Consider the following 12,276-nt stretch of genomic DNA (forward strand, 5'->3'; position numbering starts at 1 on the left):
TGTGATACAGGCGGGCATGGAGGCTCTAGTACCCTGTTGTACCACCTCTAGCTTGGATACAAGATGTGATACGGGGGCATGGAGGCTCTAGTACCCTGTTGTTACACCTCTAGCTTGGATACAAGATGTGATACAGGTGGGCATGGAGGCTTTACTACCCTGTTGTACCATCTCTAGCTTGGATACAAGATGTGATACAGGTGGGCATGGAGGCTCTAGTACCCTGTTGTACTGCCTCTAGCTTGGATACAAGATGTGATACGGGAGGCATGGAGGCTCTAGTACCCTGTTGTACTGCCTCTAGCTTGGATACAAGATGTGATACGGGAGGCATGGAGGCTCTAGTACCCTGTTGTACCTCTTCTAGTAGGTTACGGATAAGTTACCAAGAATAGAAGTTCAAGCTGATTACAGGGTGTTGGGTAGATGGGTCCAGGCTGCTGTCAGGGTGCTAGTAGGAGTGGTGAAGGATGTTAAGTGCATGGGTTTTAGGAGGAGAAGTAATAGGTGTAAGATGAATGGGTCAGAGCTAGTGTGGGTGAACTACCGGTGGGGGACAATTCATCGATATCACCATCTGGCTTCTCCCATCCCAATAATGCGCCCCTCTCAGACTCTGGTAACGGGGTGAAATCTCTTCTCTGCGTTGTAGAGTCATCTAGTGTTCAACAAACACCACACAAGGGGGAGAAGAAGAGGTCACTATACACAAGGAGCCTCCGGGAGCCTTTCATAGGTCAAAGGGGGAACCACTTTTAGGGCCTAAGGTGGCAAAACTGTTCATCTAATCACCCCACAACTCTAAACATGATGTTCCACAAGACACCATTAATTCTGCAGAATTTAAGACATCTTGAACTAATCAGCCATTTCAATTGGTGCGTTTGTTGCCCGTGCACAAATGAATGGGGAAAAAGTAGAGCCCAAAATTGAACAATTGGTGTTGTGTAATGAAAGACAGGATTAGCCATTGAAAGACAATAATTACCTGCTTACACCAGATGATGATTAATGAACCAGTGACTATTTTTAGGTGAGCTGAAACACAGCGACTAGCAAGCTAATTCTGGCTTGACACCCTGTTGGTAGCTGTGTTTACTACCACTTACATTCACTCTATTGAGCAACTATTCAGACAATAGTTGTTCTGTGTAAAGCTACCTTAACTCAGGATCAGTACAGGATAAGTAATGTATGTATACAGTAACTCCACCAGCAGAATAGTGAGTGCAGCTCTGCAGTATAATACAGGATGTAACTCAGGATCAGTACAGGATAAGTAATGTATGTATACAGTAACTCCACCAGCAGAATAGTGAGTGCAGCTCTGGAGTATAATACAGGATGTAACTTAGGATCAGTACAGGATAAATAATGTATGTACACAGTGACTCCACCAGCAGAATAGTGAGTGCAGCTCTGGAGTATGATACAGGATGTAACTCAGGAGCAGTACAGGATAAGTAATGTATGTACGCAGTGACTCCAGCAGCAGAATAGTGAGTGCAGCTCTGGAGTATAATACAGGATGTAACAGGATCAGTACAGGATAAGTAATGTATGTACACAGTGACTCCACTAGCAGAATAGTGAGTGCAGCTCTGGAGTATAATACAGGATGTAACTCAGGATCAGTACAGGATAAGTAATGCATGTACACAGTGACTCCAAGAGCAGAATAGTGAGTGCAGCTCTGGAGTATAATGCAGGATGTAACTCAGGATAAGTAATGTATGTACACAGTGACTCCACCAGCAGCAGAATAGTTAGTGGAGCTCTAGAGTATAATATAAGATGTAACTCGGGATCAGTACAGGATAAGTAATTTATGTACATAGTGACTCCACTAGCAGAATAGTGAGTGCAGCTCTGGAGTATAATACAGGATGTAACTCAGGATAAGTAATCTATGTATACAGTGACTCCACCAGCAGAATAGTGAGTGCAGCTCTGGAGTATAATGCAGGATGTAACTTAGGATCAGTAGAGGATAAGTAATGTATGTACACGGTGACTTCACCAGCAGAATAGTGAGTGCAGCTCTGGAGTATAATATAGAATGTAACTCAGGATCAGTACAGGATAAGTAATGTATGTACACAGTGACTTCACCAGCAGAATAGAGAGTACAGCTCTGGAGTATAATACAGGATGTAACTGAGGATCAGTACAGGATAAGTAATGTATGTATACAGTGACTCCACCAGCAGAATAGTGAGTGCAGCTCTGGAGTATAATACAGGATGTAACTCAGGATCAGTACAGGATAAGTAATGTAGGTAAACAGTGACTCCACCAGCAGAATAGTGAGTGCAGCTCTGGAGAAGGGTGAGTGCTGGTGAGCTCTGCTGAGATCCAGAGGGTGTGGTCGTGTCAGGCACAGAAGCAGAGTTTGGCCCAGCAAGGCATGCTGTTTCTGGGGCTTCCAGGAGCAATGGAGCCCCTGACCTCCTCCCTCCGGCTTCGGTGGGGGGGAGGGAGGACTGAATCCCAGGAGGGGAAGAAAGCTAGTCGGGGCAACAGCAATGTGACCCTGACTCCCTGGGTGGATACGGAGGTCAGGAGGAGAAGAAGCCAGGCTAAAGAAAAGCAGGTCAGTGCCAAAAGGGAGGCTGTAAGTTGGGGCGAACGCCAAAAGGGAGAGTCTGTGGAGGAGCTGGCATCCCGCATCGCCACCCACATGTGGGACTATGAAGAGGCCGGGAGGGAGCTTGTAAAGCAGCGTAGAGAGCTCCAGGCTGCCTGCTGTGACATGGAGCGAGCCTCCCGTGGCAGGAAAGTGGCAATAAGCCAGAAAATTAAAGCTTGTGAAGAAGCAATAGAAATATATGAGGAGGAAAGGGAGAGGATCCTGAGGACCAGGGGTCCCTTTCGTGAAAAGTTGCTTAATGACAGGCGGTTCTCCCAGATGGCAGCCAGGAGCCCTGGCAGCAGAAAAACTGGGGGAAAATACCACCACAGCAGCTCGGAGGAATCGGAAGCTTTGGGGGGGCGGGCGGCATGTTCTGCTAAGCAGCAGTCCTCGCTGCAACCGGGCACGGGCACCAGCATCCCGGCGGAACAGGTTTGCCTGCCCTCATCATCAGATGGCAGTGATCCAGATGGAAGTGACTATGAGAGCAGCAGCAGCGGACAGGGGGCGCTGTTGATGCAGCAGATCATGCTGCAGGAGTCCCCTGCAAGAATGCAGGCTATGCACTTTGGGGATTAACTACCACCAGAAACAGCAGCGGGAGGTAAAAAGAACAAGAAAAAGAAGAATAAAGCTTACATCCAGGAGAGGTTCGTATATGTAACCAAGCACCCTGGCCTAGCTGCAAAGTCAGGCCAGGGAGCTAGCCCTGGGCTCCTAGACCCAGCCTCTGTTGTGAGTCCGGTGCAGGGGACCAGGGAAGAGAGGGTTAATGCGGCCCAAAACTCCAAGCCCGCTTGTGCCAGTAGTGGGACTGGAGGAGTTAAGGAGGCAGAAAAGGTCGGTGAAAAGGTTCAAATGAAGGGTCGTGGCCAGACCGGAGGCACTGGTGCTGTTGGTCGCAACCCAGTGGAAGGGGGAGGCAATTCGGCGCCAGGTACCATCAAAAAAGATGGCGGCTTGGCTGTCCCCCCTGTGTCCCTGAAGTGCCTGTCGGGCGTTGAGGGGAAGCAGTGGGTGGTGGTCGGGTCGGCCAATCCTCCCACCCATCCCGGATGTCCCGCTGCAGATCCCAGAGTCGCTGGTGTGGGCAGAGCTTCAGCAAGAAAAACTCCTATGGAATTGTGCACGGCGGATACGGTTTTGCAGCCTCAGTTGGCTGCTGAGGTCGGGGACTTTCCCTCTGGGGAAAAATTAAAGAAGCAAAAGGCAGGTCCTGGTCAGGAGAAGGGTGTAAAAGCTGGAAAGAGTGTAAATGTGAGTACCCCTGTTACCCCTGCTGCTACTGCGGCTGTCTCTATACCTCCAAATGTCCCCAAACCCCCAGGTTCATTGCCTGCTGAACAAGCAGGTACGGTTTCAGTAGATGGTCGGGGGGTGGGACAGGATCCAGTTGATCCACATCTGGCAGAAGTTATGCCAGTGTCGCCGCTGGGGGGAGGAGAGAGGCGTCCTCCTTGTCTTTGGGCTCCGGGGACGATGTCTTACAGCGGCGTCTCCTGGAGGCTTTGAGGAGAGGGGAGAGCTCAATGACTGTAGGAGGTAGAGTTGTGGACTTGTCTCTTTGGGTAGAGAGACATGGACTTGGAGCCTTCCGAGAGCAAAGGGGGGAGACCCTATGGTCCCTGCCGACAATCGGGCAGGACATTGGCCGTAGGAACGTGGCTCGTCTTCAGTGGAGAGGCAGTGATGCATGCCCATTGAGGGGCAAAGTGGTTGAGCTTCTGCTGAAGATGGGTTTTAGGGCGCAGGACATCTATGCCCTTATCCACCCCTATGGCTCGTCTGAGTTCGACATCAGCTTTGCTAGCCCAGAGGGCCTTGAGCTTTTCTGGGGGAACTATGAGCTGATGAAGGACGAGCCCGGCTGGCGTGGTTTTGCTGCGCAAGTAATAACCCGCTAAACTGGAGTGAAGAGAGTGACCGTTTTGACCCGTAATGAGTCACTCTCTTGTTATGACATCATGACTTGGATCAGTCGGTACGGTGAGGTAGTGGATATGCCGCAAAAAAACAGATGAACACGGCATCTGGTCTGGAGCCTGGACATTCATGATAAAAGTAAAGCGTTCGGGGAACTCGGTGGCCCACATACCATCTGCGGCTTTCCTCGGTAGGGATCGCATTCTGGCCTTCTACCAGGGGCAACCAAAGCTCTGTCACAAGTGCGGCGACCCCACACATTTGAGTGCCGCCTGTAATGTCATCAAATGCGCTCTGTGTGGCGAGGTAGGTCATCTTGCGGCATCTTGTGCGGTGATTAGGTGTCACCTATGTGGTGACCTCGGTCACCCATTCAGCCGCTGTCCACGCTCTTTCGCCAATGCGGTCATGGGCCCAATGGAGGAGCGCCATGAGGTTGCCTCTGCAGGGGAAGGGACCAGCAGAGGCGGAGGAGTCCAGGAGCCTGTGAAGAACAAGCATGTTGGGGCTGCTGCACTAAGGTGCCAAGGTGGCAGGTGGGTCAATGCTGGCACCTGTTCTGGATGCGACTCATGTGGCTGAGGCTCCAGGGGAGGGCGAGTTGGATAAGGAGGTCAGAAGGATCCAGAGGGAGGAGGCTGCCACTTCTTCAGATTCCTCCAGCTATGAAAGTGTGGATGAGGATGGCAAGGAGTGGCGACAGAAAAAGAGAAAGCAGGGCACCGGGGAAAAAAAGAAAAAAATGCGGGAAAGAAGAACTTCCCCTATACTGGCCCAGGTGCAGGAAGGTAAACCAAACTCGCCTCTTGTTGAGCTCTCCAACAGGTTCCAAGCTCTCTTCTTCTTCAGAGGAGGAGGTGGAGGGTGAGGATCCTGGGGCAAGTGTGCGGCCTACAGGGGGCGCCGAGTCTTCCTCTTGTGAGCGTACAGTAACCTCCAAGGGGACGGCTGGCCCGGGGCCAGGTGACAAGGACGACGAGGTTGAGGAGCCCCTTGCCATGGACCTTTCGTTGTCAAAAAAACGTGGCAAGGGGTCTTCCTCAGACCCTGAAGGGAAAAGGGGTGGGAAGAAGAAAGCCATTTAACTCAATCATCAAAGATGGCGGCACCCGCTCCGTTGACTCTGGCATCAATTAACGTTGCCAGCATTAAGTCAGATATGGCGAGATTTGTGGCCTTTGATTTTCTCGGCCGTGTTGAAGCCGACATTTTGTTTTTGCAAGAGACCAGGCTGCCAAATTTAGCAGCTATACATAAAGCAAAGAGGGAGTGGAGGTCCGGGCCATCCTACTGGTCTCTTGCGGCCGAGCCATATAGCGGAGTGGCGGTTCTTTTTACCGCAGCGGTTGAATGCCGACGGGTTATTGAGTTAGAAATAGGAAGGTGCCTGATCCTGGATGTTCTCATGAAGGGACAAGAGCTTCGGCTAATCAACATCTACGGTCCCCAAACCAAGCGGGACCGCAAGGATCTCTTTATGAGGATCAAGCCGTACCTTTTTACCAGTCGGCAGGTGATCTTTGGGGGTGACTTTAACGCAGTCACGAGGACCCGTGACAGGGGAGGCTCCCTAGGCAAGCTGACTTATGATAGCGTCGCGCTTAATAGCATAGCTAGCGAAGCTCGCCTGGTGGATGTCCACATCCGGCACACCCCAGGCCACGCGGGTTTCACCTATTATAGAGGCGAGTGCAGGTCTAGAATAGACAGGTTTTATTTGAAGGAGGAAGCCATCTCTTCACCAGTTTCTGTTGTTGAGGTGGAATTCTCCGACCACTGTCTGATTTTGTTTTCCCTTAATGTTGCAGAGACCCCCCGGATGGGTAGAGGCTTAATGAGGCTGAATTCATCACTCTTGGAGGAAGCAGAGATAAGACAGTCCTTTGAGGATTTTCTGCAGAGCCAGGTACCATTACTGGATCTTTGTAGCAGTAAGTCAGAGTGGTGGGTGATGCTCAAGATCAGGGCGGCGAGGTTCTTCCGCCAGCTCTCTAGCCTCAGGAGCCTGAGTAAGTACCGTCTTTATCAGGGCCTGAGGAGGAAACTTGAACATCTCGTCTCGACTGGAGGTTGCCGCGAGGAGATCTCCAGAGTGAAGTCTTTGCTCAAAGGGTGCCAGTATAATAGGCACGCATCTTTGGTTTTTGAGAGGGACTTCGGGAAGTACCACTCGCCCGACCCCTACAGAAACTGCAAGATGTCAGTGAATCGTAAAGTTGTCACTGCACTGGTCGATGGTACGGGATCTCTGAACAGGTCCAGATCAGGGATTCTGGAAGTCGTCAGATCCTTCTACTCGCACCTTTTGAGAAAGAGGGATCTAGATCGAGATGTGATGTCGGCTTTCCTGGCTGAAGCTGTTCCTGAGCCAGGGGATGACATCTCCCTTAATGTTTTGACAGAGGAGATCAACATAGAGGAAGTTAAACTGGCGATTGATGGGCTTGCGCTCAAAAAAAATCGCAAGAACCGGATGGCTTAACATCCGAGTATTATAAAACCTTTAAGGACCTCTTGAGTCCCCTCTTGACTGAGGTTTTCAATGAGTGTCTTTCCTCGGACACTCTCCCAAAGTCAATGAGGAGGTCGGCTTTGATCCTTCTGTCAAGGGGTAAAGACTCGAGCCGTATTGAGAACTGGCGTCCCATAGCGCTTCTCAATACAGACAGGAAGGTTCTGGCAAAAGTGCTGTTTAATCGGCTGGTCACGTTTGCACCCCGGCTCCTCTCGGGCGCCCAGCATTGCTCTGTTCCAGGCCGTAGCACCTTTAGTGCTGTTCTACATGTCCGGGAGGCAGTGGAGCAGGGTAGGGCTGGTCACTGGGAGGGGTACCTGCTGTCCTTGGATCAGGCCAAAGAGTTTGATCGGGTTAATCACGAGTACCTCTGGTCTGTTCTTCTGAGATATGGCCTGCCAGTGGGGTTTGTCAATTGGCTCAAGACATTGTATGCGGGGGCTGAGACTTTTCTGCTAGTGAACGGTTGGGTCGGCCACCCATTTGAGGTTGGGTCTGGCGTCCGTCAGGGTTGTCCTCTGAGCCCCTTGCTGTACATGTTTGCCATTGATCCTTTCCTTAGGAGGATTGATGGTGGGCCTATGGCGGGGGTCAGGATGGATCGGACGGTGCCGGAAGCCACCCTCAGGGTTGCAGCGTACACGGATGACTTCACCGTCTTTGTGTCCTCGAGGGGGGAGGCAGAGTATGTAATGGCAGAGGTGGATCGCTACTCGGAAGCATCTGGGTCCGGCATCAACTGGGATAAGTGCGAAAGTCTCTGGTTAGGAAGGCGAGATCCTACATTTGGTCTCCCGGACACCCTTCCAGTGCCCCAGGACTCAGCTAAAGTTCTCGGCATCAAATTTGGCCGGGGAGATTACCCCATGCAAAATTGGGTGGTCAGGCTCGATGGTGCCACTTAGAAGGTGGCCCAGTGGAAGGGTTGGTCTTTGACCCTTCAGGAATGGGTTAACCTGATCAAAACATACCTGCTCCCTTTATTCATCTACCTGGGCAGCGTATGCATTTTGCCAGAGCCTCTCTGGACCCGGGTCTACAACCTGTTCTTCCTAATGTTGTGGGGGAACAGGTTCAACCTAATTAGGAGAGATGTCACATATCGCATGGGGAGACTAGGGGGGTTATCTATGGTCAACCCCGTGGTGTTTCTCGTAAACACCTTTGTTAAGATCAATATAGGCAACCTCTGGAAAGAGAGGGCTCCTCCGTGGGTATTCTCCTGTTGGGGATGACTTCGGCCTTTCTTCCAGGAATGGGAGACTGGAGGGCGAGTGAAGGATCTTCGCACGCCGCACGGGCATCTTCCGGCTTACGCTACCGTGGTTCCGAAGATGATACGTCGGTGGGGTCTGGGGATGTGGGAGATCAGAACGCTGTCAAGGAAACTCCTCGATAAGAGGGTTCTATTGACCCATTTATAGAAGCCCATGCCGCTCAAGGACTGCCCAAGTCGGGACCTGGAGGGAGGGTTACGTTTATTGAATTCTGACAGGATCCCCTTGAAGTTTTGGGACTTGACTTGGCGCTGTTTCCACGGGAGACTGTATGTAAGGGGCAACTTGAAGAGCAGGCCTCTGGTGGATAGGGGTTGCCCCCGCCAGGAGTGCAGCAATGTACTAGAAAGCATGGAGCATTTCCTGCTTCAGTGTCCCTTTAATACAGAGGTGTACAATCGGGTGGGAGCCTCCATTGGTTGGCCCAGGTTGGCACGCCTCTCGTATGCGGAATGGGTTTATAGGGCATTCGGGGACCTTGGTGGCAGGGACCGGTGCACTTTATTTTTAGTCAGCCTAGTGGTCAGGTTTGACATTTGGAATGCACGGTGTCTAGTTTCGACGGAAGAGAAAATCCTCCGCGCGGATGAGATGAATAGGAACATCCTGGGTGACCTGGTGAAGGGGCGCTCTCTGGATTATGAGAGGTTGGGCACGACTAAGGCCTCTCTCCTATGGAGAGGGTTTGTGTTACGTTAGGGACAGTTTTCTTATTGTTAGGGTCTTTTTAGGGACAGAATAGGGAGAGGTAGGTCAGTTTTCTCTGAGGGCAAGTTTTAGGGAAGGAGTAGGGACAATGTAGGGACAGATTAACTATAGGGATAGTTTTTCTCTATTTGGTCGGTGCCCGGCTTATCATATCCAGTCCTGGTGGAGGGCTGTGTGTGACACTAGTAGAGTTTTTGTTTTCGGTCAAAGATAAAGTATGTACGGCTGCAGGTAACTGAACCTTAAGCTTTCGGGTATTAATGTGTAGTGTTGGTTTGTAGTTATGTAGTATGAGATGTTATATGTTTTGTTTTGTATATAGGGTTAGGGGTTATAGATAGGTTGGGTGGGGGCTTATTGGGGGGAGGGGGGGATTTATGCGTCAGCCGTAGCTTGACAGGTCCCGGACAATGAACATTGGGCACGGACTGTTGGTGCGGGCGTGGCCCTCAGGCTGCGGCGGGCAGGGCGTGTATTCTGGTGCAGCTTGGCTCGTCCTGGACATAGACATTGAGCACGGACTTGGGATGCAGGCGTGGCTCCCAGGCTGCACCATAGGGTTTTTTTTTGGGGGGGGGGGGGTTTGGTCTGGTTATAGGGTTAGTTTAGGATTATGTAAGATTCTATTCTTTAGGTGGTGGGCATTACAAAAAAAAAAAAAATTATAAAAATTTACAAAAATAAAAAAAAACATTTCATAAAAAACAAAAACAAAAAAAAGGGTATTGGGTTGTTCTTGTTATTATTACTTTTTGTTGTTAGTATTATTGTTATTATTATATAATTGTTTTGCCATGGAATTTCGGTTATTAGTCATGTTTTCTTTCTTCTTTTGGATTTCAGGCTGGATCCTGTGAGTTATGGATATGTTTCTTACATGTGGGTATATTGTTATATGTAGTATGTAGTGTATATGTATTGGTGAGGATGAGTGAGTGTAGTTTTGGAGTGCAGGTTGGTGTAGTGTGCTGTATATATTATTTGGACCAGATGGACCCTTTGCTTTTGTCCCCTTTGTCCTGCAGTAAGGCAAAGTACAGTTAATATAAGTGATCATTTGTTTTTGTTTTATGTTTATGTCTTGTGCCAAGTGAGCGATATTTATGTTCTGTTTATTGTTATGTTTTTCACTTTTATAATAAAAAAGATCTACAGGATGTAACTCAGGATCAGTACAAGATAAGTAATGTATGTACACAGTGACTCAGGATCAGTACAGGATCAGTAATGTATGTGCACAGTGACTCCACCAGCAGAATAGTGAGTGCAGCTCTGGAGTATAATACAGGATGTAACTCAGGATCAGTACAGGATAAGTAATGTATGTACACAGTGACTCCACCAGCAGAATAGTGAGTGCAGCTCTGGAGTATAATACAGGATGTAACTCAGGATCAGTACAGGATAAGTAATGTATGTATACAGTGACTCCACCAGCAGAATAGTGAGTGCAGCTCTGGAGTATAATACAGGATGTAACTCAGGATAAGTACAGGATAAGTAATGTATGTAAACAGTGACTCCACCAGCAGAATAGTGAGTGCAGCTCTGGAGTATAAAGGCCCAATTAGACCCAATGATTCTCGTTTAAAAATTGCTCAAAGCCGTCTTTTGAGCGAGAATTGTGACTACATTCTCATTCAAGCCTCTGACTTCTCTCCAAAAGTGGTCAAAAAAGGGCATTCCCAGAAGATATGACTGCCCTTTTTTGACTACTTTTGGAGTAGCAATGCCCGTTAAACATCTCCAACAAACCGAAGGCATAGAGCTATTAAATATATGAAGGAGGGCAAGCATATAGTACCAATGCATTAGGAGTTTATACTGAGTCTCTTTGAGTGTGGTACCAATGGAAGACTCAGCAGCCCTACTCTATATAACTTGCCATCGCTCCTGGATGATAGACCACCCTGGGACTGCTTCCCTTTCCAGCATATATTTACAATGGCGGATGATAAGATCTGATAAATTGCTGAAATTGGACTCTTTGTACTCACTCTACTTTCACAAACTCTTTCAAATACAGGGGTTGGAGACCTTGGGAGAGCCAAATAAAGAGACTACGCAATGTCGGTCCGGATGATGGCAACAACGCTCACTGGATAGTTGATTTAATTGAAGTAAAAGCTTCAAACAGCCTAAGTTCCAGATAGATCGGATCATCCATATCCACCAGAAAGAAGAGCCCTCCTGCAGACCAGATGTACACCATCATCAGAGTTAGACGTTCCGGGATTATTAAGGATAGAGACCATGGAAGAATTCTGGGATGTCACAGAGAAGCATCGATTGCAAACAATCCAAATATCCCTCATACAATGCACAGTGCCCAAAAGGGTAGCAAGAGAAGAGGAGGCGTTGCAGGACCATAAGAGGGAAGAGATGCATTTGGGCAATTCACAACTTCTCCGTCTCATTTAGTATAGGCATGATAGGCAGCCCACGACAGAAAGCGCCTGAGGTGTGTAGCCCAATAACAGGGATGAATATTGGGCACAGTGAGCTACTTTCCGAAGCAATTTTGGTAGGAGTGCCATCTTGACTGCAAAAATACAGCTTAGGAGGGATATGTGGTGAGCAGTTTAGTTAAGGTGGCCTTTACCTGGTGGAAAAGGGTAGGGCAGCTTTGAGAATAAACCATACCCTATATAATTATGCTATTGCGATATTGCTGAATTTTGTGGTACATACAGGAGATACAGTACACCACTAGCGCTTACCAATGCGAGATTGTACACAGCACACCTGGGTGCATGCTGTTCGTTTGTTTATTGCGTGTAAACTGCTGAACAGCGCATGATTCGTACACTTTTGCGCTTGTTTGGCAGTTCCCCCGGCAGACTGATTTATGTAAATATAACGCCGCTACTTCGCAGATTTTCACGTATTGCGGGGGTCTCTGGAACGTAACCCCAGCGATAGACGAGGGATCACTGTGTATTTGCACACCCCCCAGCCATACCCCTCCTAAGATCAGGGTGCTCACATAATTAGGGAGCTAAGGGTTCTATTCATAAGGCGAAAAGGAAGCGGAACAAAGTGCAGCCTTTCCTAGTACCGATACAGAAGATGTTGGTGGTAGAGCCATTTTTGTAATAAAGGAGTCTAAATAAGAAAACAAAAATACATATTTGGTATCGCTGCGTCAGTAAAAGTCCGATCTATCAAAGTATCACATTATTTACCCCGCACGATGAACAACATCAGGAAAAAAAATAAAG

Source organism: Eleutherodactylus coqui, chromosome 13 (genome assembly GCF_035609145.1).
Source record: "Eleutherodactylus coqui strain aEleCoq1 chromosome 13, aEleCoq1.hap1, whole genome shotgun sequence".
Classification (NCBI taxonomy): Eukaryota; Metazoa; Chordata; class Amphibia; order Anura; family Eleutherodactylidae; genus Eleutherodactylus; species Eleutherodactylus coqui.